The 25,254-nt window shown below is 38.6% G+C and overlaps 1 protein-coding gene across 3 annotated transcripts in view; it reads right to left on the reverse strand.

Moving 5' to 3' along the window:
* MACROD2 (mono-ADP ribosylhydrolase 2) overlaps window positions 1-25,254 on the reverse strand; it is a 1,930,060-nt gene that overhangs the window by 1,205,895 nt on the left and 698,911 nt on the right. The window lies entirely within an intron of this gene.

Below are 25,254 nucleotides of genomic sequence, written 5' to 3' on the forward strand. Positions count from 1 at the left end.
ATGCATGGTAAGAAAACACAGTGGGATGTTTGGCACAGAAATAAGTACAGCTACAGCACATAAGCACGTAAGCATACATATTAATATGGGTGAGATAATAAATTTCTGTTGTTTACCCACATAATAAGGGAGTTTATTATGGAAACCCTAGCAAATGAATGCAGGTACTAAACTTAAATTCAGACTTATTGCACAATGAATTCAACTATACATGAGAGGCATTTCAATTTCAGCTTATAACTTTGGTGAGTTGCTCTACAAAACCAGATTAATTTGAGGTACATAATGACAAAAGATTTATTTTTTGCTTGAATCGAAACTTTACTCCTATGGCTGATTGCCTATGCAACTGATGCAGAGGCCCATGCGGTAAGAAAGTGAGCCTCCTGCTAACAAGCCGTGAGTGAGCCATCATGGAGGTGGACCCCCCTCCCCCGCCCCCCATTCAGTCCTCAGAGGCTGGCAGCTCCAGACAAAATGTGAGAGATCCTGACTCAGAACCACCCAGCTAAGTCCCTCCTGGATTCCTGACCTGCAGAAACTATGAGACAGTAAATGCTTATTGCTTCAAACCACTGGATTTGGGGGGTAATTGATTGAACAGAAATATATAACTAATAAGTCTATCTGGCCAAAGCCGGTTTGGCTCAGTGGATGGAGCGTCGGCCTGCGGACTGAAAGGTCCCGGGTTCGATTCCGGTCAAGGGCATGTACCTGGGGTTGCGGGCACATCCCCAGTGGGAGATGTGCAGGAGGCAGCTGATCGATGTTTCTCTCTCATCGATGTTTCTAACTCTCTGTCTCTCTCCCTTCCTCTCTGTAAAAAAAATCAATAAAATATATATAAAAAAAAAAATAAGTCTATCTGATATTCGCTTATTATTTCAAACCACTAGACTTGGGAGTAATTTGCTGAACAGAAATATCCTATCTAATAAAAGAGAAACATGGTAATTAGCCATACCTCCGCTACCCTTCCCATTGGCTAATCAGGGCGATATGCAAATTAACTGCCAGCCAAGATGGTGGCCGGCAGCCAGGCAGCTTGAAGCAAACAGGAGGCTTCCTTGCTCCAGTGACAGAGGAAGCCAACTGTTCCCGCCTGCTGCTGCCGGCCTCTGAGCTTGCAGTTTGAAACATTGTTACAAATATAGAAGCTAAACAAAACCCCAGAAACCTGCTTTCAGCCAGCCGGATCTCAGAGCTGGAGTTGAAACAGTCTTTTGATTATAGAACCCAAACAAACCAGATACCTGCTTTCAGCAGCCAAGGCCTCAGAGCTGTAGCCAAGCCTCAGAGCTAAAGTTGGCCCAGAATAAAAAAGAAAAGAAAAAAAGGAGCGGTTGGGAGCTTCAGTCACCCGCCAGCCTGAAAACAGCCCTCAGCCCCTCACCCAGACTGGCCAGGCACCCCAATGGGGACCCCCACCCTGAAGGAGGTGTGACCAGCTGCAAACAGCCATCATCCCCTTATCCAGGCTGGCTAGGCACCCCAATGTGGACCCCCACCCTGAAGGGGGTGTGACCAGCTGCAAACAGCCATCATCCCCTCACCCAGGCTGGCCAGGCACCCAAGTGGGACCCCCACCCTGATCCAGGACACCCTTCAGGGCAAACCAGCCAGCCCCCACCCATGCACCAGGCCTCTATCCTATATAGTAAAAGGGTAATATGCCTCCCAGCACCGGGATCAGCATGACAGGGGGCAGCGCCCAAACCCCCTGATTACCTTGCGGCTCTGTGTGTTACAGGGGGCGGGGCCACAACCTCCCTATCTGCCCTGCTCTGTTTGTGACAGGGGAAGGCGCCCCAACCCCATGATCAGCCCTGCTCTGTGCCTGATAGGGGAAAGCTCCCCAACCCCCTGATCGCCCTGCGGCTCTGTGTGTGACAGGGTGTGGAGCCCCAACCCCCCCCACCCCCATGGGCCCTGCTCTATGTGTGACGGGGTAGAGCCATAACCTCCCCATCGGCCCTGCCCTGAGTGTGACAGGGTGCAGCGCCCCAAACCCCTGATCGGCCCTGCTCTGTGGGTGCTAGAGGGCGGTGCCCCAACCCCCCCTCCCCCAAGGGCTCTGCTCTGTGTGTGATGGGGTAGAGCCATAACCTCCCCATCGGCCCTGCCCTGAGTGTGACAGGGTGCGGCGCCCCAACCCCCTGATCTGCCCTGCTCTATGTGTGACAGGGGGCAGTGCCCCAACTCCCCTATTGGCCCTACTCTGTGAATGACAGGGGGGAGCTCCTCAACCCACTGATCGGCCCTGCTCTGTGCATGACAGGGGGGAGCTCCCCAATCCCCTGATGGGCCCTGCTCTGTGCGTGACAGGGTACAGAGCCCCAACTCCCCTGATGGGCCCTGCTCTGTGAGTGACAGGGGGTGGTGCCGCAACCTCCCCATCGACCCTGCCTTGAGTGTGACAGGGGGCAGTGCCCTAACCCCCCAATCGGCCCTACCCTGAGCGTGACTGAGGGTGGCATCACAACCTCCCAATCCGCCCTGCTCTGTGCATGACAGGGGGCGGTGCCCCAACTCCCAAGTCAGCCCTGCTCTGAGCCCAACCAGGGGCTGCACCTAGGGATTGGGCCTGCCCTCTGCCACCCGGGAGCAGGCCTAAGCCTGCAGGTCGTTATCTCCCGAGGGGTCCCAGACTGCGAGAGGGCACAGGTCGGGCTGAGGGACCCGCCCCCAACCCCCCCTGAGTGCACAAATTTTTGTGCACCGGGCCTCTAGTATAACTAATAAGTCTTTCTGATATTCGTTTTCCCTTCCTATTGAGATAAACCTTCTTTACTATTCCAGTGTCAATCCTAGTGGCTAAAATATACTTCCTAGCTCTGTGCAAACTATAATTAACCATTTAAGCACAATTGTGACAACAAACTGTACACATACTAGTACATTAGCAGAGGATTGCTAGGAACATTTTGTTCTCCTATAAATATGGTTTCTTCCATCCCCCCGAATGTCAGTGTGATAATGGCTGAAGCTGCCCCACCAGAAAGTGCTGAGCTGCTGATGTAACACCAGAAAGTGCCCGCCTTTCAAAGGAAAGAAAAATTGTTTGTCATTTTTTTTAGTTTTTCTGATACCAATAACTGGAATACAATCATTCCTGATAAAAGCTACTTCTCTATTTTATGTTATTTTTGTGAGTTCTGGCATAGCATCTGTTTTTATTCTCAGAAGATATTATTCATTCACTGTCATTAAAAACATTATTAATTTATATTTTTAAATCTTTAGAATCAGATATTTTGCATATATTATCTCCATCTACTAGTATATTACTATTATGGATAAAAAAGAAATTAATCAAAGGAGAGAAAATGGGAGTGATTTAAAAAGAAAAAGAAAAAAGAAGACGACAAAAAGTAGCAAGACAAAATAATATAGATGCAGAAACGAGAAAAAGATAAAGAAAAAATATAGTTAAAGTCTATGGAAAGAAGTTGGTGTTATTATTAAAACATTTTTTAACCATTAAAGTATAAAGATATTTGTTGTCTCTAAGATGTCCAATTGGTTTTTTTTTTTTAATATTATGTACAATGAGACCTTTGCAAGCATTTTCTTTTCCTAGTATTTGAACTTGGACATTAAGTAATAAAAGCCTAAACTTGAGATGTTTTTGATAACTGTCTTTCCTGAAAACAAGATGTAAGGTGAAAATGAATTGAACCTGTGAAAACATAGAGTTTGTCAGTTCTAGTTGTTTTAAGGGTTGCATACAAAAAAAGCAACTACTTAAATGGAGATGAAATAAATATTCCAAAGAAGACAAATATTGAATTAACTAATGACACAAATAACATTTTTTTTTTTTACATTTAAACAAAATGTATCACACACATATGGTCAAAACTGTGAAGGTTTTTTTCTTCTAGTAAAAAATATTGCCTACTTTATATTTCTAGCGATATAGAATTTTACATGGTATTTATAGTTTTGTTTCAATTTCAGTGGGCATTTTTATTAATCTTATCTTTGTAAATATTATAGTGTAGCATATGTGACACACATCTGCGTGTTTCTGGGGTCAACCTGATCTACCACATCCATCACAAGATTATATCACTTCTGACAAAGACTCACTTTCCTGGGTTTCAGTTTCTTATTCTGTAAAATGGAAAAAAATAACACTACCTTCCTAATAGGGTGTGGTGACAACTAGGCAAGTAAAGTCATGTAGAGTATTTAAAGTAGGTCTGAAACATGGTCAGCAACCAATGCACTTAATTATTATTTATGAATATAGACCTAGTAATGAAATGCTTGAGGTGAGCATTGCCTATAATTGTTTAACAAGGAGATGGAATAGAGTGAAATGCTTGAGGTGAGCATTGCCTATAATTGTTTAACAAAGAGATGGAATAGAGTGAAAATGTAGAAACTAGTCAAATAAAAAAATATGAATCCACATAAGATAGTTGAACGTTAGGATAAACACATACAGAATAACCACAGTTTTTAGACTTAGACGTATGTTTTAAGGATTTATTTTATTTTATTTTTTTTACAAAAGAGAAATCCTAAAATCAGAATAAACTAAATACAGTCAATTTCCACCACCACCCTCTCCTAAAGTCCCTTTTGGAAGATGTGGATATCATTTAAAATTATTTTCTACACTTTATGATATAACTAAAACATGTCCACTATACATTATTCTAAAATAGCAATACATAGACAAAAATAACTATTACCTACATTTCCACTATCAGAGATAAACACTGTCAATTTGGTATTGTCTTTTCAGACCATTTTCTGTGCATTTTTTAAAAATATATATATTTTATTGATTTTTTTACAGAGAGGAAGGGAGAGGGATAGAGAGTTAGAAACATTGATCAGCTGCCTCATGCACACCTCCTACTGGGATGTGCCCACAACCAAGGTACATGCCCTTGACCGCAATCGAACCTGGGACTTTTCAGTACCCAGGCCGACACTCTATCCACTGAGCCAAACCAGTTAGGGCTTCTGTGCACTTTTAACAATCTAAATAAATAATGTATGTTTTTATATCAAATCATATCATACTATTCATGATGTTTATAATCTGATTCTTTTATTTAGAGTTATCTGAAACAAATTTTATGTTAACATAATGTTTATGGCATCAATTTCAATGACTAGTTCTTATGAATCTTTCAGAATTTCCTTATAGCTTATATTGCATTTTTAATTTGCTTCTGAGTTTTCTCTATTATTAACAATGCTGATTGTTCTTGTTGCTAATCATTTTGCATATGCTGGAGATCAATTAAAAGATGTTTAGGCTTTGGACACATGGCACATTTGCACTCCAAAAATACTGGACCACGTGCTGTTTCTTAGGTGCTTCTAATTGGCCTCTGTGAGTATTAAGGAAAACACCTCAAACCCTGCATGTGTGTAAGGTTGCTCTAAAATGATGAGGAAAAAAATGTTTTATAGTTATGAAGTCAACTAGAACCCAGAATCACTGTGAGCATTTGACTCTGATACAGACCCAATGGTTTGATCTTGTGCAGCACAGGACCAGGATCTGAAAGAGTTAAAAAGGAAACCTTGTCTGACAGATATTTAAAGAATGATATATCATTGTTCTGGTTTAAAGCAAGAAAATTGGATGAATAATTCATCCTTTCCCAACAACAACAAAAAATGTTTTTACACTTTCAAATAGGTGTTAAAATGGAAACTATTTTGTCAAAAGTATATAAGTGGAGTGTAAATTTCTCTTCCTGCCAAGACAGAAAAGGTTTTACATCACAGCTGGGTGAGGAAATAAGATGGGTGACCAGAAAATATTCTACCTGGAAGAGAAAAGAAGTAAATGGCTTCATTCTCACCCTCACAAGCAGTGCTATCTTCCAAGTTCTGATGAATTACTGACTTGGCTATATTTAAGGATGGCATGTTATAAACATGGTCATACAAGGTCAGAGGCCCTTGTTGATGTTGATGGGGTGTGGCAGCAGGAAAAATGTGGTAGGAGGGATATTGACAAGAGTATAGAAAAGGAGTTTTTTTTACTCCCTCCTTATACCAGACCTATTTTTGCCAACTCCTGTATCATGAGAGAGAGAGAGAGAGAGAGAGAGAGAGAGAGAGATTGTTATTTTGATTTGTTAGAGTATGAGCAGCTAAGTGAGTAACACTTTCTAATGGGTAGGGGTGCTGTCTTTTAAATTGTACAAACCAACACTCTTTCTATATTTGCAAATTTGAACAGAGTAGAAGGTGCTACTTGAGTCTTAAACTGGACCACTAAATATTAAGACTGCAGACTGATGTCCCACCCATCGCCATTGATTGCATAGAACACTCTTTAGATATTTGCCCCGAATTACAGTTTTAGCTGGGGAAGGCTGAGACATTCCTGCATCCCAGGTAATTAAGATCACACAGGGTTGCCCAGGCCATGCTCTGTGGGTGAGGTCAACCATTTCCAGGCTTGTCAGAGTTTTTTCCTGCTTTAAGTGCATACAAAAGTATAAAAAAGAAAGAAAGAAGGAAGGAAGGAAGGAAGGAAGGAAGGAAGGAAGGAAGGAAGGAAGGAAGGAAGGAAGGAGGAAGGGAGGAAGGGAGGAAGGGAGGAAGGGAGGAAGGGAGGAAGGGAGGAAGGGAGGAAGGGAGGAAGGGAGGAAGGGAGGAAGGGAGGAAGGGAAGGGAGGGAGGGAGGGAAAGAAGGAAGGAAGGAAGGAAGGAAGGAAGGAAGGAAGGAAGGAAGGAAGGAAGGAAAGAAAGAAAGAAAGAAAGAAAGAAAGAAAGAAAGAAAGAAAGAAAGAAAGAAAGAAAGAAAGAAAGAAAGAAAGAAAGAAAGAAAGAAAAAGAAAGACAAGACAAGACAAGACATACAGTCAATGCATTAGTCAGGAATCCAGCAAGAAACAACATAAAGGCTGGAAGCAAGATGGTGTGGGTAGGTTTTATGTCAAGATTCCAGAAGAAAAACAAGATCAGGAAGTAGTTCCTGCCAAGGAGTTGAAAGTGCAAGGAAGAGATGGTGTAACTGGAGGTTTGTGAGTTTGGGCTCCATGAAGGAGAGACCTCCGGACAGGAGCTATACTCCTGGAAGAACACGGCCTCTGCAAGAAACGGAATCCAAAGCAGGAAGGAAGAGGGAAGAACTATCCAACCCTCCCAATGCCTCTCAGTTCCTGCCAGTGACTCCCAATGTCTAAGCTTCTGACAAATGGTATACGTTGAATGGCAAGGGAGTTCCGATAACACAGTCCAAAATATCAGCTTTTCGGGGCACAGATGAGGGCAGAAAATGGGTCTGGGAATGTGCATGTGTAGTGGGACAACTGGGAATATTCAGCACAGAACCTCAACCTAAGAAAATACACATATGGATACATGAGAGTTGTGAATCCCCTGAAGCCTACGCAGGATACCAGGTTAAAAAACTGAATATATTGATGCCTTTCAAATCTATATCTAGGCTCTCTATATATCTTTCTCCCAAGTCTGGGTTTTATATATACAAGTACCTACTAGACACCTTCTCTCAGCTATCCAATAGGCATCTCACATTCCACCTGCCCAAAACAGAAATAGTTATCTTCCTCTTCCCCTTAGACCTGGTCCTGCTCACAGATTCCCTCTTCTGTTAACTTGAATCAACCTGGCCAGAGCAGTCCAAATCTTCAACCCCCTTTTCCATTCACTTAATCCCATCAGTGACTAAGTCTTCTTAATGCCACCTTCTAAGTGACTTAGAAACATGTCCTCTTACTGCCTATCGCATTGCCACCTCCCAACATAGACCTCCACCACTTCTCACCTTGATCACTGCTCATCACAAGTTTAACCCACCTTTTACTTCTTCCCACCCAGCTGTTCTCCACGAAGTCATGGAGCTGCTCTTCTAAAAAGAAACATCATCATGCCATCCCCTTAATGAAAACCCATCAGCCTCTCCCTTTTAGTTATAGAAATCCAAGTCCATCCATATTTGACTGTCTATACTCAGCTTTGTCTTCACTGTTCTCTCATGACCCTTAAGATCTAGTATCACCAAATAAGTGACACTTTTTTTTCATATGTTTGAATACCTTTCTCCCAGATTCACCCTCATTTGCCTGGCGAGTTTTTGTTAACTTTTTATTTAGAACTAATTTTTAAATTGCATAAAAGTTGTATGAATCACACAAGATCTCCCATGGGCCTCTTTCCTACACTTTAATATCCATTTCCAGGATCTCCTTGTCTGGTCCCAACCCCATCTTGTGAAGCTCATTCTCCTTTTTTCTTGCTCTGTAATTTTTTCTGCTCTCTATCATAATTGCACTTCCTACACCATCGTGTTATTTGTTTAGCTGTCTGTATGTCACTTAATAGGCCAAGTTCCATGATGTCATGAACAATGCATCATCAGAGACTACTGCAGAGCTTACTTTCAGTAGCATCCAAGAAACGTGTGCTGTGTGAGCAAATGACCAACTCTAGGATCAAGAAATAATAATTAAAAAAAGACATCAGGGTAGGTAGGTTTTGTTGTGTGGTTTTTAAAAATTTGACTTGATTTGTCATCAATAAATTAAGTCAGTGCCACTAGCTCTTCTTTATTCCAAAGGAGCAAAGGAAAAAGGAAGGGTCTGTCACTCTGTGAAGAGACACCATGACCTGGCTTCTGGGTGATTCTTCTAAGCCTCTATAGACACCCGAAAGGAGATAAGTTCAAGAGGAGTGGATCCCGGTGTGTTACATGACGGCCTGAGAGGAGGACATGCTGGAAGTGCTGCATGGTCTCTGACAGCACAGAAGGAGCTGTGGGTTTCCTGGGAAGACTGTGGACACCTGCCAGCAGCTGGGAGAAGGAAGGCCTACTCTTTTTTTTTTTTTTTTTTAATATATTTTATTGATTTTTTACAGAGAGGAAGGGAGAGAGATAGAGAGTTAGAAACATCGATGAGAGAGAAACATTGATCGGCTGCCTCCTGCACATCTCCTACTGGGGATATGCCCACAACGAAGGTACATGCCCTTGACCGGAATTGAATCTGGGACCTTTCAGTCCGCAGGCCGACGCTCTATCCACTGAGCCAAACCGGTTTTGGCGGAAGGCCTACTCTTGCACGGATTTCGTGCCTTGGTCCTCTAGTCAATTATAAAGTAAGGAACATCTAGGTTTGCATCTTAGACCCAAGGACAAACGGTGTATTTTCAAAATAAGCTTATCTATAACTCTATTAAGAGCAAAATTCATTTCAGATTGGTTGCCTTAAAAAAGCAGTCACAGAAAAACAACCAGGATCAGAACCCAAGGAATATAGAGCAAGTGTCAGGATTCAGCACTCTTAGGTTTAATCTAGCATAACAATGAACAGAAACATATCTCATAATGAGGATCTTGAGAATAAAAAACAAGTTTAGGTAAGAACTGCTTTGGATACAGGGGCAATAAACTTATTGAAAAAATGTATATGATATTCTGAATGTTCACCAAAAATGGAGCAGAGTCACTAGCATGGATGAGCATGATGCTGGGAATTACATAAGGGATGTGTCACTTTTCTTTTTAACCTCATAAATAGATATCATGACTCAAGTGTAAATAATTACAGCAATAGGAATGAGTTTTTGTTTCCATGGTTTATACCTAAAAATGAAGTCAACTCCTAGCAAAAATTTATTAGAATTTACTATCTGAATGATTTTCACAGTTATATAAGATAATTTCCTGTTTTCAAGAACCTGTTGTCAGAATCCAAGGCAGAGATCTTAACAATACCTAAATAACCATAAATCAAAGAAAAAAAAAACAGTCTTTCCTATAGAGGCAAACACAAAATGGTATGGGGGAGCAGCTGGGAAAATCAGGACAGGTCCCATGGAGAGGGAAGTATCTGAGACAGAACCTGAAATTGTGATTTCAATAGACTGAGCTGTGAAAGGAGGAGCTGTCAGATACAAAGAGGAGGGATTTCAAGAAGAGTGTAGCTGACAGTCTATACCACTAAGCGAGTCAAGACATTAAGAACGGAGAGGATCTGCACAAAGGAGATCTTTGATCATTCCATAACAGTGGTTTTGGTAAAGTTTAATAAATAGAACTCAATTTTGAACAGTTGAGGTTTTAAAATAGTAGTAATAAGGTAACAATCAGGAGTTAAGACACAAGTTTCTAGTTGTTGGTGGTAAGCAAAAGGAGAAGAAAAGTACAACACATAACGGGCAAATGTTTGTTTTGAGGGAGGAAGAGCAGGCAACTCAGAATGATGCACAGGACAGAAGGACAAAGAGTCAATAGGACTGGAGGACAGAGCATGTGAGGGAATGAGGATCTGAATGGAATTGAGGCAGAGGGGCTAAGGAGTACCCTGCTGTATTTTTTTTTTTTTTTAATGTATGTAACTCATGATTTAGAAGATGGTGTTAGTAATAACAAACATAAATATGAAGAATTTCCACTGATAACTGTAATAAATGCCAACAAATAGTAATTATTCACATTAACTAATTAATTATTATATATCTGGGCCCACACTCAGTACTCCATATGTAAAATGTAATTTTGAATCATTTCTGTACACTTATAGGACTAAAGAGCCCAGAGTACATTGGAGCTAAAATATTTAAAGACAAGCACGTCCAAGATTGTAAGCACCCAAATTGCCAACACCTTGAAATAAAGAAATTTCCATCTGCTCAGGATCCCTTCCTGGCCCCCCCTCTTTCCTGCCTCCAGCTCTACTGGCAGCATGGGCGTCTAAGTGATCCAATATCCCTTCATCAGCAGTTCTTATTTTCCCCTTAGAAGTTCTGTGTAATATGTGAATCCTATTTGCTGCCACCTCAGAAAATGTTCCTCATATTCACACTTCCCCTTAATCAGATACTTTCTTCTGCCTCAGCTGTTGTCCAATTTTTTCATAAAATATCAATCCATTTACTCTATAGTTTGATCTTCCTTTTTTCTGTTACTCATTCTATTTTTAAGTCACTAGGGAACTTAATCATGTTAACAAGTGAAGGGGTATCTACCACTAATGCTATATTGGCAAAAAAGAAGAAAAAAATTTATATATTGTGAAGTGAAATTGTACAATACATCCCACTTCCATTAATTATATCCAGAATTTATCCAGAATCTACATGAACTTCTGTATCTACATTCTGATCTGCTAATTATACCAATTTTTTTAAAGCTTCAACACTGAAAAAGAGGTAATTCTGGGTCCTTTTTTTTCTATTTTAAGATATAAAATAGTATTTTCTATAATTTCTCACTGTAATTCATATTATTTCTTCTATGCTATGGGTGAAAAAATATTATGGGCTAACCTAAATTCCTAATTCATTTAGATATTAATTGTCCATGAAAATGAATTTTGTGCTTTTAATAACATAAATATAGCTTTTTAATATAATCTTTGTGTATGTTAGAAACTGTCTGAATACAAAGATAAAGCATATTATGATACTGTTATACAAATAATGACATGTAATATATAAAAAACTAAAACCATTATTTTTTGTTCTAGGTCAGTTATGCTATCAAATACTTTTATTTTATTCTTAAAAACTCTCATCAGTTTCCTATGCAGTTGGAATGTTTAAAAAAATTTACTCTGACATAAGACATAAGATGGCTCTTTTAACTTCATCCCACAAATGCTCAATTGGATGGAGATCTGGTGATTGTGGTGGCCACCTAAGCAAGGTAAAGTCTCCCTCATGTTTTTGAAAGCACTCCTGCACAATATGAGCACCATGGCATGGTGCATTGTCTTGTTGGAAGAAGCCATCTCCATTGGGATACGCCATCAACATGATAGGATGAACTTGATCAGCAATGATACTTAGGTATGTTGTGCTACTCAGACGTTTATAATGGTCTGGCCCTCTAGCAACTTCAATGCAAAATTATAGCTAATTTGCCTACAAACATCAGGTGGTCATAATAATCTGGCCACTCAGTGTAGATGATAATATATAGACTAATTATCTTCATTCAATCTTACATCAACATTCATTCCCAGTCCATGTTTTCAAATGCACCACACATCACCAAATTCACATGCCTGGATCCAACTAGCAAGTGTGGCTAAGGAAACAGAGGACTGCATGCTTTAACAGGCAATGAGGCTCGGGGAATCATTCCTGGGTATGAAATTGCCATTGAACCATCTATGCAGATTACATATGCTTTACACAATAAGCAAGTGTTAGTATTATCCTAAAATGGTTAATGATATTATAAATACTTACTGGAGTAACGCTTAATGCTGTGTGTAATGCTTAATCCAATGGCACAAGTAATCTGCTGGTTAAATAAGCACACACACAGAAACAAGGCACTGGAAAATTGAAATTGCTAAGCTTGTTTTTTGCTGTTAATAAATATGCAATCAGCGAAGTGTATATACAACCTTTTAAAAAGAGTCATAGTGGATCTATTTTCTTTAATAAGATGTCTACCCAGGAAAATAGCATTAATGCCCAAATTACTGCTTTGTAATCTCTTGAAATTAAACAAAGTTTACTCTTCTAAATCCCGTAGGTATATTTTGGAGTATTATGAATTTGAATCTCAAATTTATCTAACAGTGCTTTTTATTTTGTTTAGTTTTTTTCAGTTTGATACACAGTAGTGAAAAAATAATAAGTTAAGTTTTTAATGTATTGTTACTGAAAGAAAGTGGTTTCCTTTTAAAATTCTAATTGTATTACTCATTTTCTAAATTGTCCTAAAACTTTGTGTTACTTTTTCATCTCCATTATGATAAAAGATAATAAATGAAGGAAACAAAACTATAAAATAGGTCTTGTCTTTTCTTGCAGATATTTAACTTAAAAATGTCATCTTTTTAAAAATATTTTTTATTGATTTCAGAGAAGAAGGGAAAGGGAGAGAGGGATAGAATCATCAATGATGAGAGTCATTGATCAGCTGCCTCCTGCATGCCCCCAACTGGGGATTGAGCCCACAACCCAGGCATATGCCCTGACAGGGAATCAAACTGTGACCTCCTAGTTCATGGATCAGTGCTCAACCACTGAGCCATTTCGAATGGGCAATTATGTCATTTTTTGCAATAAATTTATATATCAGTATAATACTGTCAAGATTCAGATTTTAAACAATGTCTTTTTGTTCCTGTTGCATTTGTTAGAAATGTTTTCATAAATCCGGGAGCATGTGGGCCAAAGCCACATCCCATCAACAGTGGGGATGCAGGGCAGTCATTACCATGAAGGGCTTGACAGGCTTCTAAATTATATTTGAAATTCATCCATTATATTTTTTGTGACCACCTACTATGTGCCAAACAAATTATGAGTGCCAGGAATGCAATTAATAACCAGAAGAGAAGGTTTCTACTGTCCTGAAACCCAGCCTAATGGAAAGGTCAATACATTTTTAAAAACCATAGACTTTGTTCAACGCAATGAAGCAATAAACAGATACTGCGAGAATAACTGGGGATGTGGAATTTGATTAAGTGGTCAGACAAGACCACTTTGAGAAGGGGATGTGTTTAAGCTTCACCAGACAGAGAAGGAATCAAGTCTACAGAGTAACCAAGGAAGAAAGAACTGAAAGTAGCAAGACCCTGAGATAGGAAAAGGCTAGTTATATTTTAGGAACTAGTGGAAGCCAAGGTGGGTGAGGGTTAGTGAGCAATGGAGAGGCCGGAGATGATTCCGGTAGAGGCCAATCACGCAGGGCCATGAAAGTCTCTGTAAAATCCTTGATTTTATTATAAAGAAACAGAGAAGCCCTAAAGACCTACAGAAGAGTGACAAGGATGAGGGCAATGCATTTGGAAAACAGAATGAATTAACCAAATTAATGATTCAAGATTCTAGTAAGTTTAAAAGATAAAGAAATCCCAGTTAAACAAAATCAGGTAAACTGGGCATAATATATAACAAATAGTATGTTCAGAATATGAACGATCTTGGGTGTTTTTTTAAGGCTATTCCAATTGATGGAATATTTATTTCCTCTTATTTTTTATTTTTTGTTAATCCTCACCAGAGGATATTTTTTTTGCCATTGATTTTAGGAAGAGTGGAAGGGAGGGAGACAGACAGAGAGAAACAATGATATGAGAGAGACACATCGATTGGTTGTCTCCCTCACAAGGCCTGACCAGGGCCAGGGATTGAGCCTGCAACCAAGGTACATGCCCTTGACCTGAATCAAACCCATAACCCTTCAGTCCATGGCTGACTCTCCAACTACTGAGCCAAACCAGCCAGGGCTTCCTCTTAATTTTATATATGACATTTCATACATAACCCAGAGGCCTCTAAGATGCAGAACACTATTCCCCCCAAAGAAGAAAAGACATCGAAAAGTACAAAGATAATGCAGTTTTGAATTTTTTAGATGTAATTACTTTAGCAATAATATTTAAATAACACAGTTTGTACTAAATTTTGACCCTTCAAAAGCAACCTAAGTAATTCTCTCAAAAACTAAGTCCTCTTTTTCTGGGAGATAAGACTCTAAAGTTCCAGATTTTCCTAGACTTTATTCATCAAAGTTCAGTAGAATCACTGTTTATGGAGGCTACAATTCTCAGGTAATTTTACTTATAACTAATATATATATATATATATATATAGAGAGAGAGAGAGAGAGAGAGAGAGAGAGAGAGAGTTGAGAGTTATCAGGCACTTGTGTCTGATTTAAACAACAAATATAGCATTCTCAAGTAAATAAATGAGGCAAGAAATGTTCCTCATGAAGTGACCTCATCTCAGCCTCTGAGAAAGAATGGTGAGAATGTGGCTGAGGTGACTTCATCAGAAATGACCCAAAGCTGGAGTGGTGAGAACACAGCTGAGGTGACCTCATCTGGAATGGCCCTAGGCTCTAGCCGTGAGAGCAACAGGAGGGAGTGGGCTCTCCAGGTCTGACAGGGTCTTGGCTCTAGCACACACCACTCTGTTTTACCCAGGTGTCCTAAATCCGAATGAGGGTCTCAGATGCAGAAATTGGGAGAGGAATCCTGAGTTGTCCCTCCACCAAGGCAGAACCTATGCCTTGATTGCTGAGCAATTGTCAGCTGAGAAGTAAGCCAACATCCTCTCAGGACAAAGATGACATCGCCTTTGCTTATTGTAAGCCATTTTTAGTGTTATAAGTACTTCAAAACATCATGACCTTTTATCTGCAAAGAAACAAAGAGAGCTCAGGAAATTTTGTCTGTTACATACACAGCTCAAAAAATATATGATCTTTTTAAATTCATATTAATCTGCCATCCCCTTGGCCTGCTTTGAGAACACTCACTTTATCTGAAAATGTCTCCCAGGCAGGAGACTGTGAGTCCTGGAATGACAGATACTCCCTGAGTTCAAATGTACGATAAGCCAAAGGAACTATTTTTCACAACGCTTGCTCTATGGAGTAGGATATTCTTGGGGAAAGTATTTTAGGGCCCCAAAATCTTCAGTTCATGAATTTACATGCCATTTTCAATTTATAGCGCAGGGCATTACTGTGACAACTTCCAGATAAAAAGAACCACTCTAAGCCACCTAGACACTCAATAGCCTACTCTCCACATTCCCCAAATGATAGATAGTGAATGTAAGCAACCACTAATTGGCACAGATATGACTACTTTCACAAGCTGTTTACTATCTTAATAATCCTTTCACCATAACTTATTTCTTAGTGGCTGAAGTTTGAGACCAAATTAGAAGCATACTGCTCTGGCTTCTCTTTTATGAAAAAAAGAAAAAGAAAAAGGTTCAGCATATGATGGATGTTTTCAGAGAAATCATTTGCATATTTATAACATAATGCCAACCAATGCTGGATGATATGAAGTGTAATGTGATAAGTAGAGACATAAAAATATGTATTGAATGTGGATAACTTAGTATTGGTAGCTTACCTTTATGAAAGTGTTTTCTTTTCATTGAAAATAATTTGTGTGAATTTCCACCTGACTCTCTTTTTCCTTTTCACCTATTATCTTATATCAGTATGAAAGCAGAGATGGAAAACTGATTTACTTTCACAATATGTTTCCTGCTGTAAAATCACAGTTCCCAGTGTGAGAAGTAAAAGTGTAGATTTGGACATAATGTTTTGGTATACACACACACACACACACACACACACACACACACAGACACACACACACACACACACACCCCTGCAAGTACCCTAGTCCTCAAATTGTCCACCACTGACAAATGTGATACTTTTCTCTACTGATTAATGCGAAATTGTACAAGGATGTGTTTTAGAGTCTGGTTATTCCCCTTTAACTTAAAATCTCTGTCTTATGAAAGAAACTGCATAGCAAGAACTTTCTTTGTTAATAAATAAACTATCAGAGCAATCAAGAAGTTATAATGTAAGGGTTATATTTTATTATTTTCCTAATATGACTTCCTTTAATCAGAATTTTTCTGGTGTAAGCTGCCTATTTAAGCACTAGAGCCAGTGGTTCTCAACCTTCCTAATGCCGTGACCCTTTAATACAGTTCCTCATGTTGTGGTGACCCCCAACCATAAAATTATTTTCGTTGCTACTTCATAACTATAATTTTGCTACTGTTATGAATCATAATGTAAATAACTGATATGCAGGATGTATTTTCATTGTTCATGACCCACAGGTTGAGAACCACTGCAAGCAATACATAAACATAAAAGACCTTTTGAATGAAAAATAACTTTTTTGATATTGAGAGTAATACCGGTATATGTATGCTCTGACAATTCAAAGTTTCTCTTTATAAATTTGCATGCGTGTATACACACACATCTACACTTACACATTCATGAAAAATATGTTGTGCATATTTTATGTGCCAAGACCTGGGTTTAGTGCTGACAAGATAAAGATGATCAAAAGCTTGCAGGTGCATGGCCAGAAAGATTTTAATGAAATAATCCCATAGCAAAATGCAAACTCATCACTGCAATCAGCAAAGAAGATATGCACGGTATGGCTAGAGCATATAGCAGAGGCATGTGGTTTTATTGGGAGGGCTGGAAGGACCTGTTTCATTTAGGGGTAAGGTATCTGGCATGGGAATGAAGTAGAAGCTGAAAGATGAGTAGAAAGTAACTAGACAAACATAGGAGGGTAGAAAGAAGCAGATGAATTCCAGAGCTATTTAGGCAATAAAAGTAATAGGGTTTACTGATGAAAGAATAGTGTCAAGAAGGACTCCTTGATGAATGTATAAGTTGATGAATGTGGTACTGTTCACTGAGCAAGGGGGCACTTAAGAAGTTTGGAACACAATGGAGGAAATATTAGGAATGTTTTAAATCTAGGTTGAATCTGAGGTGTCTTTGAGGTATCTTGAAAAAACTATAAAGTAGGAAGTTAGATATATGATTCTGGAACCCAGAGGAGAAACTCAAGCTTTTTTGGTTCATCTTTATTTCAACGGCAATGAACATGGATGACACTAACTGTGACTGTGTGTGAGAGGGAAGGAAGGAGAGAGGAAGAGATAGATGATAGGTAGATAGATAGATGATAGATAGATAGATAGATAGATAGATGATAGATAGATAGATAGATAGATAGATAGATAGATAGATAGATAGATAGATAATAGATATAGATAGATGATAGATAGATAGATAGATAGATAGATAGATAGATAGATAGATAGATAGATGATAGATAATAGTATTAGGTCTTAAGGATTTCCAACCAAGCCTTGAGGAATACTGGCAAAGGAAATTGAATAGGGTGGGCTAGAGGGATGGTTTGAAAATCAAGGGAAAGTTTCATGATGGAAACCACATGAAGAGGAAATTTCCGAAAGAATGCAGAAGTCTATAGTATCACTCTACTGCACAGGGAGGTAAGATTACCATGACAGCATTATTGGCCCCAATTCTTCGCCTCCCTATGCATCCACATCCTTTACTATGTGACTTTGCAGTTTCACTCACTAAAATAGATGGAGTATCTTTTCCATTTGTATTTATTTGGCCAAATGACTTGCTTTGGCCAAAAGAAAAAGGTATAATTGATGGCATGTAGTTTCTGCATATTTCTACTTGCCTTGTTGCACTTCTGCTTTCCTCATTAGAAGAATATGCCTGGCTTAGTTAGTGAGTCCCAGGAGAAAGACAGGAAGCAGAATAGAGTCCAGTGGTCCAACAAATGCACAGATGTAATAACTAAATAACCTAGTATTGTTCACCCTTGAAATTTTGCCATGGTTTATTATGCAGCATAATCTTACTGATAGAAAACTGACCTACTGACTAAAACCTTACCTGCTAGATTAAAGATATAGTTCCCTAATCAGTGTGGGTCAGAATTGCTACGGAGAGAAGAAAGAGACAGACAAGGTAGCAGGAGAAGCACATGAATTTGAGAGAAGTTGCACGTGTGCACTTGTTTTTTTTAAATAGCCAGGACCAGAAAGATCTCAAGAAGAGGGAGAAACTGAATATCCAAGATAAAAGGGATGGCATCTGAGAGATCAAGTAATAGGTAATGTGTTATGGGAGTTTATATTAATGATGCTATAGGTTAAGGGTGAAGTTGGGAGACCTTGTAAAGGAACCCAAGTGCCTTGGTTTGTGGGTGCTAGCCCTAGGTAATGGTGTTAAGTTTTTTCTTCATGTTGTAGTTGCCCCCACAAATGTGAAACTCAAGTAATATATAGTTAGGTAGAATACTCTTTTAAGTGTCACTTATAGAGTTATAAGTATTACTATTCTTAAATCAAAGGACTCACTAGTGGAAAACAAATTTCTGCACCTTGGACATGAGGTCCAGTATAGAATGCTAAAATCATCATAATATTAAAATAAAAAGAAATAAGTAAAAGCAGATGCATCAATCAAATTGGCCGGCTTTATTTCAGAAACATTCTTTTAAAAATGGCATGATCAGTTTTGATGTTAACTGTATTTTATTTTTTCATGATTAATTTTAATTATAAAATAACTAATTAAAACATTTCAAATTCTGACGATTGTAGACAAAATGTTTACTACTCTAGTAAAAGTAAATTCTGAAAATTACTATTTTTATGAAACATGATTTAATATTCAGATGAACATCAGCAGTTTTAACTATTGTATTTTTCTGTGTATAAGATGCCCCCATGTATAAGACAACCCACACTTTTCCAACCCAAAATTAAGAAATTAATATTTTAAACATAAAACAGTACTATGATATTATGCAGCATATAACTTTAGTCAGCCTCTGTTGCATCACTGTTCTCTTCTTCATCACTATTAGTTCCAGACATATTAATTTCTTCAACTTATATTGTATCACTGCTGTCTTCTCAGTCACTGTCTATATATGTGAGATCATCCTCATAAACTGGTGGCATTTTCTGAGCTAACTTTGTTCGTGTTCTTATGGCCAACCCTTCTTTCCTCATGAAACTGAAGCACCATTTTGCCTTTCCTGTAAAATCAACAATGTTCACTTCGCTTACATTCTTGCCTGACATTGAATAAGCTTGGTTGACACATAAGCTACTCTGGCGCTGCTCCATAATCCAAGTCTTGAGCCTCTGCTCCAAGTTTGCCCATTTTGCTGGTTTTCCTCTTAAGACCTTCTTCTTTTTTGGCATCTTAAGGAGTTGTTCTTCCTGTTTTCTCCACTGTCTGATCATACACTCAGTGGGAGGAGGTCCAAATTGTCTCTCTGCAGCTCTATTCCCGTGCTCCTTTGCATAGCTGATTGCATTCAGTTCGAATTTTGCAGAGTGAGACAATCACTTACCAGTATTTATCTTTTTATTTTTTAACATCTTTATGAGCTCAGAACGCTCTGGTCCCTGTTGCATCTGCGCACTCTCCACCTCCGCCTCCAATTACGGCATCAGCTGATGTCAGTAACAATAAGGCTCGTGATTGGAGGAAGTCTGTTTGACAAGATATAGGCAGCTATGCACCCATGGGGCTCCCTCCTCGGCTGACTTCCATGTATAAGACATCCCTCAATTTTCAGTCTAATGATTTCAGAAAAAAATAGTGTCTTTAGAAAAAAAATACGGTAACTTTTAAAGAGTCAATGTCAAGGGGAAAAACCAAGGAGACATATGTACTACTCTTTGTAATACTTTAAGCAATAAAAAAAAGAGTCAATGTAAATTCTCTATAATCTTATGTAATTTTTTGAATCAATTTTTTAAAACTCCCAAACATAGAAGTTTTTTTTTATTCTAAATCTGGAATCTCATAGTATATAAAATTAAGAGGTAAACAATAAGGATAATTTCAAAAACAACAGAATATTCAAATTTCTTATTAATTTTTATTTTTGAAATCCCATTATGTATCATAACTAAATTTACCTCAACATACCACTTTCTATTGGAAATTTAATGTTTATTCCTGATCAGAAATAATGTTTAAAATCTATGTTTGCAGGCCTATGTAAGATTAAACAAAACATTTTCATATTTTTGAAATGGAATCAGTATATAAAAAAAGAATAAATACACAATTCAGAATTCATGTTTTTACTGACATTTTCTGAATTATATCTTTAGTTACAAGTTCTTACTTTAATTTTGAATGGAAATCTGTACAGCACTCTCTATGAATTGTTCACAGTTTATATTTGTGGGGGTTTTTTTGAAGTTCAAGTAATACAATACAGTAGATTAAAACATCTATGATTAAAGTGTAATAATCTCTTTAGAGGGATGGTGATGTCCCTCAGAAGTGCATTTTTTTCTTCTTTTCCTTTTAATCTATTGAAAATTTAAACTGCAATTCATGTTAAACCATCCCTCTTGCACTTGAGAAAGTCTGAGCGTGTTGCCAAGACAGCTCTTGTTAAAGCGCCAATGGCAAATACAAGTGGGGGGGTCTAGACAAATTTTCATTATATCGTACATGATATACATGTCAGAAAAATGGTAGTAAAATGAAGAAGCCCTAGGGAAGCACTGAAATGTTGCAGTGCCGTGTGTGTCACCCTGTCAAGTGTGGCTCATTGAGACAAACCCTGAGAGGTAAAGATAAATGAATGAAATCACAAGAGACTTGCTGGCTTAAACAGTTCCTCTGTGAAGGGCATGAATTCCTATAACTTAATGGCTTGGGTGCCTGGAATCAAAACCAGTGTCCATGTTATCTCATGATTAATGTCTATATCTAAGTTTCCATGGATGTATCCAGTGTTTCTCTGTTGCTCTGGACAGTTATGGGGAATAGAGGACAGAGATGCTGACTATTTTGAAGAGCCATTCTGCTTCCTGCTTGAGTACCACCGTCTGCTCAATGCAAAGCCAGGGACAACTACCTCACCTTTGGAATCTAAAAATAATTCAAGTTGAAATAGCATTAACCAGTTTGAAAACTGGGTAGACAACTGGTACAACCTTGACATAGAAGTAGATAAACTTCTTGAGATAAGGATGGCTTTCTAGAATCCATCCTTCTTATGTTTAGCAACAACATTTCAGTCAATTTCTTTTATTTAACAGTTTTGAATATCTCCTCTGTATCTTAAGTTTTCTAATAGTCAAATGTATGGATTAAAGGTGATCTCCCTGTGCACAGACATGTTAAGGTACACACTTTCTGCTTCTCAATAGCTCATGACAAATATTTATTGAGCACCTGCTAAGTGTCAGCCAGTGTATGAGGCACTAGATTCAGTGGTTGATGAGTTATGTACTTACTGTTGTGACAGAGATTAAAGAGTGAAGAAACAGCAGTAAAACATGGTATGAGAATGCTTCTGTCTCAGAGCCTGGCCCAGTCTGCATGGAGGAGATGCTCAGGAAAGGTTTCCTGGAGCATGTAACACAGGCACGCTAAGGGATAAACAGGAATTAACTGGATTATGGGGACAGAGAAGAGCCCTCAGACAGCAGAGGACAGCCTCACCAAGGCCTGTCTATGAGAATCTTATACAACTGGTATACAATCTCATTTCTAAAATGACAATAATTTTCTTAGAAAGTCATCTGGTTTCTTCAAAAGAAACACTTGAGAGTCACTTCCCTGCCTCCTGAGACAGTTCTTTGGAAACTTTATTGGTGAGGTCAGATCCAGGAAGCCTGGCCTGTGATTAACATGGGGATACTGTCCTAGTAGAAATGCAAGAGAGGTCCGCCTACTAATATTCCTTCTAGGACTTCACTTTCTCTCCCATTTAGTCTCTCACACTATTTCCCTTTCTCATTTCTCTCAAAATCTGCCCCGTTATACCAAGAGAGAGATGGGAAGTGTAACCTTTGTTTGCCACTGCTCAAGGACATCTGTCATCCCTTCTCAACCTCCTCCCTTTCTTTCTTAAGGTTCTCCTTTGATCTCCCCCTTCCACCTGAGAAAGAGTCTCAAAGGCAAAAGGGTAGCAGAAAAAAATGGGTTGTTCAACATAAAGACTATTAGTGAGTTAAATGCCTGTTCTTCACCAAGCAATGCTACCTAGGTGGACTTGAATCTGTACCTGATTTTGAAATGAGATTTTATGAAAAGAGCCAGAGCTGCAGAAGCCTTTAAACCTTACCTAGGTTTAGGTATTCACGCACCCACTCAACCTAGCACTCAACCTTTCTCTCTACTTTTTATCCTAATGTTTCATCACACCCTCACCACTCTTTGTAAAATTCAGACTCTTCATTCTCCTCAGATTTTATTTTGATGCTTATTACACACCTTCCCTGCTGCTGGATTATGAACGTCCATGTCTTAATTTTGCATCATTTTAGGTTGCAGGAATGAAGACAGGAAAGTCCTCACCTCTACTGACAGGACTACCATAGAAAAATCAACTCTGGGCTTCCCAATTTGGGTCTTGAAAATCATGTTGCCCTCATATGCACTGCTCTTTGTGTTATTTAGGTTGGATAGCAGCATTAGCCCTGGGTATAGGATGGGTTAAGCTGTCGTCTGTGGGCTATTCTGGGAACATACCCAACATTTGCATTTTTTAATTTTTCTATTGAAAAGTGCCTTCTAAGTTCCAAATAATCAACTCATAAATTAGTTTTTGGAACAGAATGGTTTGTAAGATGAGGGACTGACTGCAATTAGAAAGAAACAATGAAGATGGGATGAAAATTCAATTGAATTAACTAAAAAGCAGAAAGATGAAAGGCTATTCCACAAAAGCCAAATAATTCCCATGAAAAGATACCATTAGCTAGTAAATTAGATCTTTTTTGAAACTTATATTAACTCTTCCAGGACACACGGATAGCAGTGCACTGATGTCTTAGTGGTTTGAGAAGTATTTCCAAAATGCCTTAAATTATTATTAAGGAAAAGCTACTTCACTATTTTACATGCAGCCAGGGGAGATACAGTTATCTACCAAATACCCAAGCATGAATGTAGCAGAATTAAATATATAAGGCCAATTTTGTTTCTATCATATTCTTACATGTTACATACTGTACAAAGAGACACACAAACACACAGACACAAACACAAACATCATGGTTCACAAAATGTAAATTATTCTACGTTAACCCAAATAAGAATGTTATAAGATTCACTTATTGCCTCCCTTTTAGGAGAAAGTATATATTTGGCAAAAAATACTACCACTACTAACACTGATAGACCCTTAAAAAAGGTGCTAGAATTTTTTCTTTACTAACAAGTGCTATTAAATCCTATTTTCATTTTTAAACATATACTTTATTGATTTCAGAGAGGAAGGGAGAGGGAGAGAGAAAGAAACATCAATGATGAGAGAGAATCATCTATTGGCTGCCTCCTGCATGCCCCCTACTGGGAATTGAGCCTGTAACCCAGGCATGTGCCCTGACTGGGAATCAAACTGTGACCTCCTGTTTCATAGGTTGACACTCAACCACTGAGCCACACCGGTTGGACTCCCATTTTTATTTTTAATTCTTACATGTCAGATCCTCTGAAGAGAAAAAAAAAGATTCTGCAAACGTGACTGGTCACAGAAGCAAACAAGTGTACAAATGCCTTGTTCAAAATGTAAAGACAAACTCCTGAAAGTGAAAACAGGAAAGCAGCCGAGAAGCATAGATGGTTGTTTCAACTCAGTTCATGTCCACAGGGACAGAGTCATGGTCTCCATCCCTGAGGGAGTCAGCTAACGTTGCTGTATTCCATGGAAATAAACATCTTATTTCCAATATGAAATGAATAGCATAATGCTATAATTCTAAAGCTGGCAGGTACTTCAGAGATCATCTGGACAGGGCATCTTCAAATTGTGATCCTTCAGAGCCTTAGAAATTTATATACAATTCTCCAAGAGACTGGGGCGGGGGTAGGAGGCTGCTTTCATGTCTCTTTTTCTTTTTTCAGTAAATTTCCTGGTGGTAATTTTTCCTGGCAGATGAATGGGCTCTGGTTTTTTTTTTGCAAAGCTCTTATTTCACCTCCCTGATTCAAAGGTCCCAATGAGGTAAGACCTCTTCTTACTTAACCCCACTTCTGCCTTACACACATAGGTATACAAAAATACAGGAGGTCTTAAGCAATAAGTACATTCTGTTCTTCAATCAGAGTCTATTCAAAGGGAAAGATGGTTTTACAAAAATATTGGTAATCTAATAATTTTAATGTTTTTTAATCAAATATATTTTGGAGGGTAAAGATTAAAAAGTTGGGTCTGAAAAGTCCAAGTGAAGGTATATCAATATTAGTAGTTTCAGGGTACCCAGGAAGTGTCTGACATAATTTCAAACCCAGCCTATTGAAAATCAAAGGCTACAAATGAATCCAAAGAAATCTAACATAAGATATCCAAGTGCTACCCCCTTAAGAATGCAGTCATGTCTGAAACATACCTACTGCCGAAGAAAGTAACTACACTGGATTGGTTTTCCACTGCTGAGAAACAAATCATCCCAAAATTTAATGACTCAAAACAAAGCAAAATAACACACTTATTAGTGCTTATGATCTTGTGGATTTTATGCATGGTTCTTCTCATATGGACCAGTTTGGCTGGGGCTTGATGGGATAGGACAGCATCACTCCCTGCTAGGGGCCTTGGTTGAGGATTCTCTGCAGGATCTCTCACCTTATAGGAGGCCAGCCCAGGCTTCTTCAGACTGTGAACAAAAGGATCCCAGCCACAAGACAAAGCAAGTCCAATGCAGAAGCAATTTTTAAGCCTCAGCTTGAGCTGCCTTTGACATTTTCCCATTGGCAAAAGTAAATTACATGGTTAAGTTCAAAGCCTATAGAAGGGCCTACTCAATGTGTATAAATAGGGATATGAATCACGGTGGTCATGTTGTAACAATATTCTACATTTCAAGTTTTTAAACCTGAATTCTTTTAACACAAAGTAAATGGGATTTTTTATGTGAAATATAGTTTCTATGATTTTACCA

The sequence above is a fragment of the Myotis yumanensis genome, unplaced genomic scaffold (assembly GCF_028538775.1).
Source record: "Myotis yumanensis isolate MYYU_CA2020_CCGP unplaced genomic scaffold, mMyoYum1.0.hap1 SCAF_7, whole genome shotgun sequence".
Lineage (NCBI taxonomy): Eukaryota > Metazoa > Chordata > Mammalia > Chiroptera > Vespertilionidae > Myotis > Myotis yumanensis.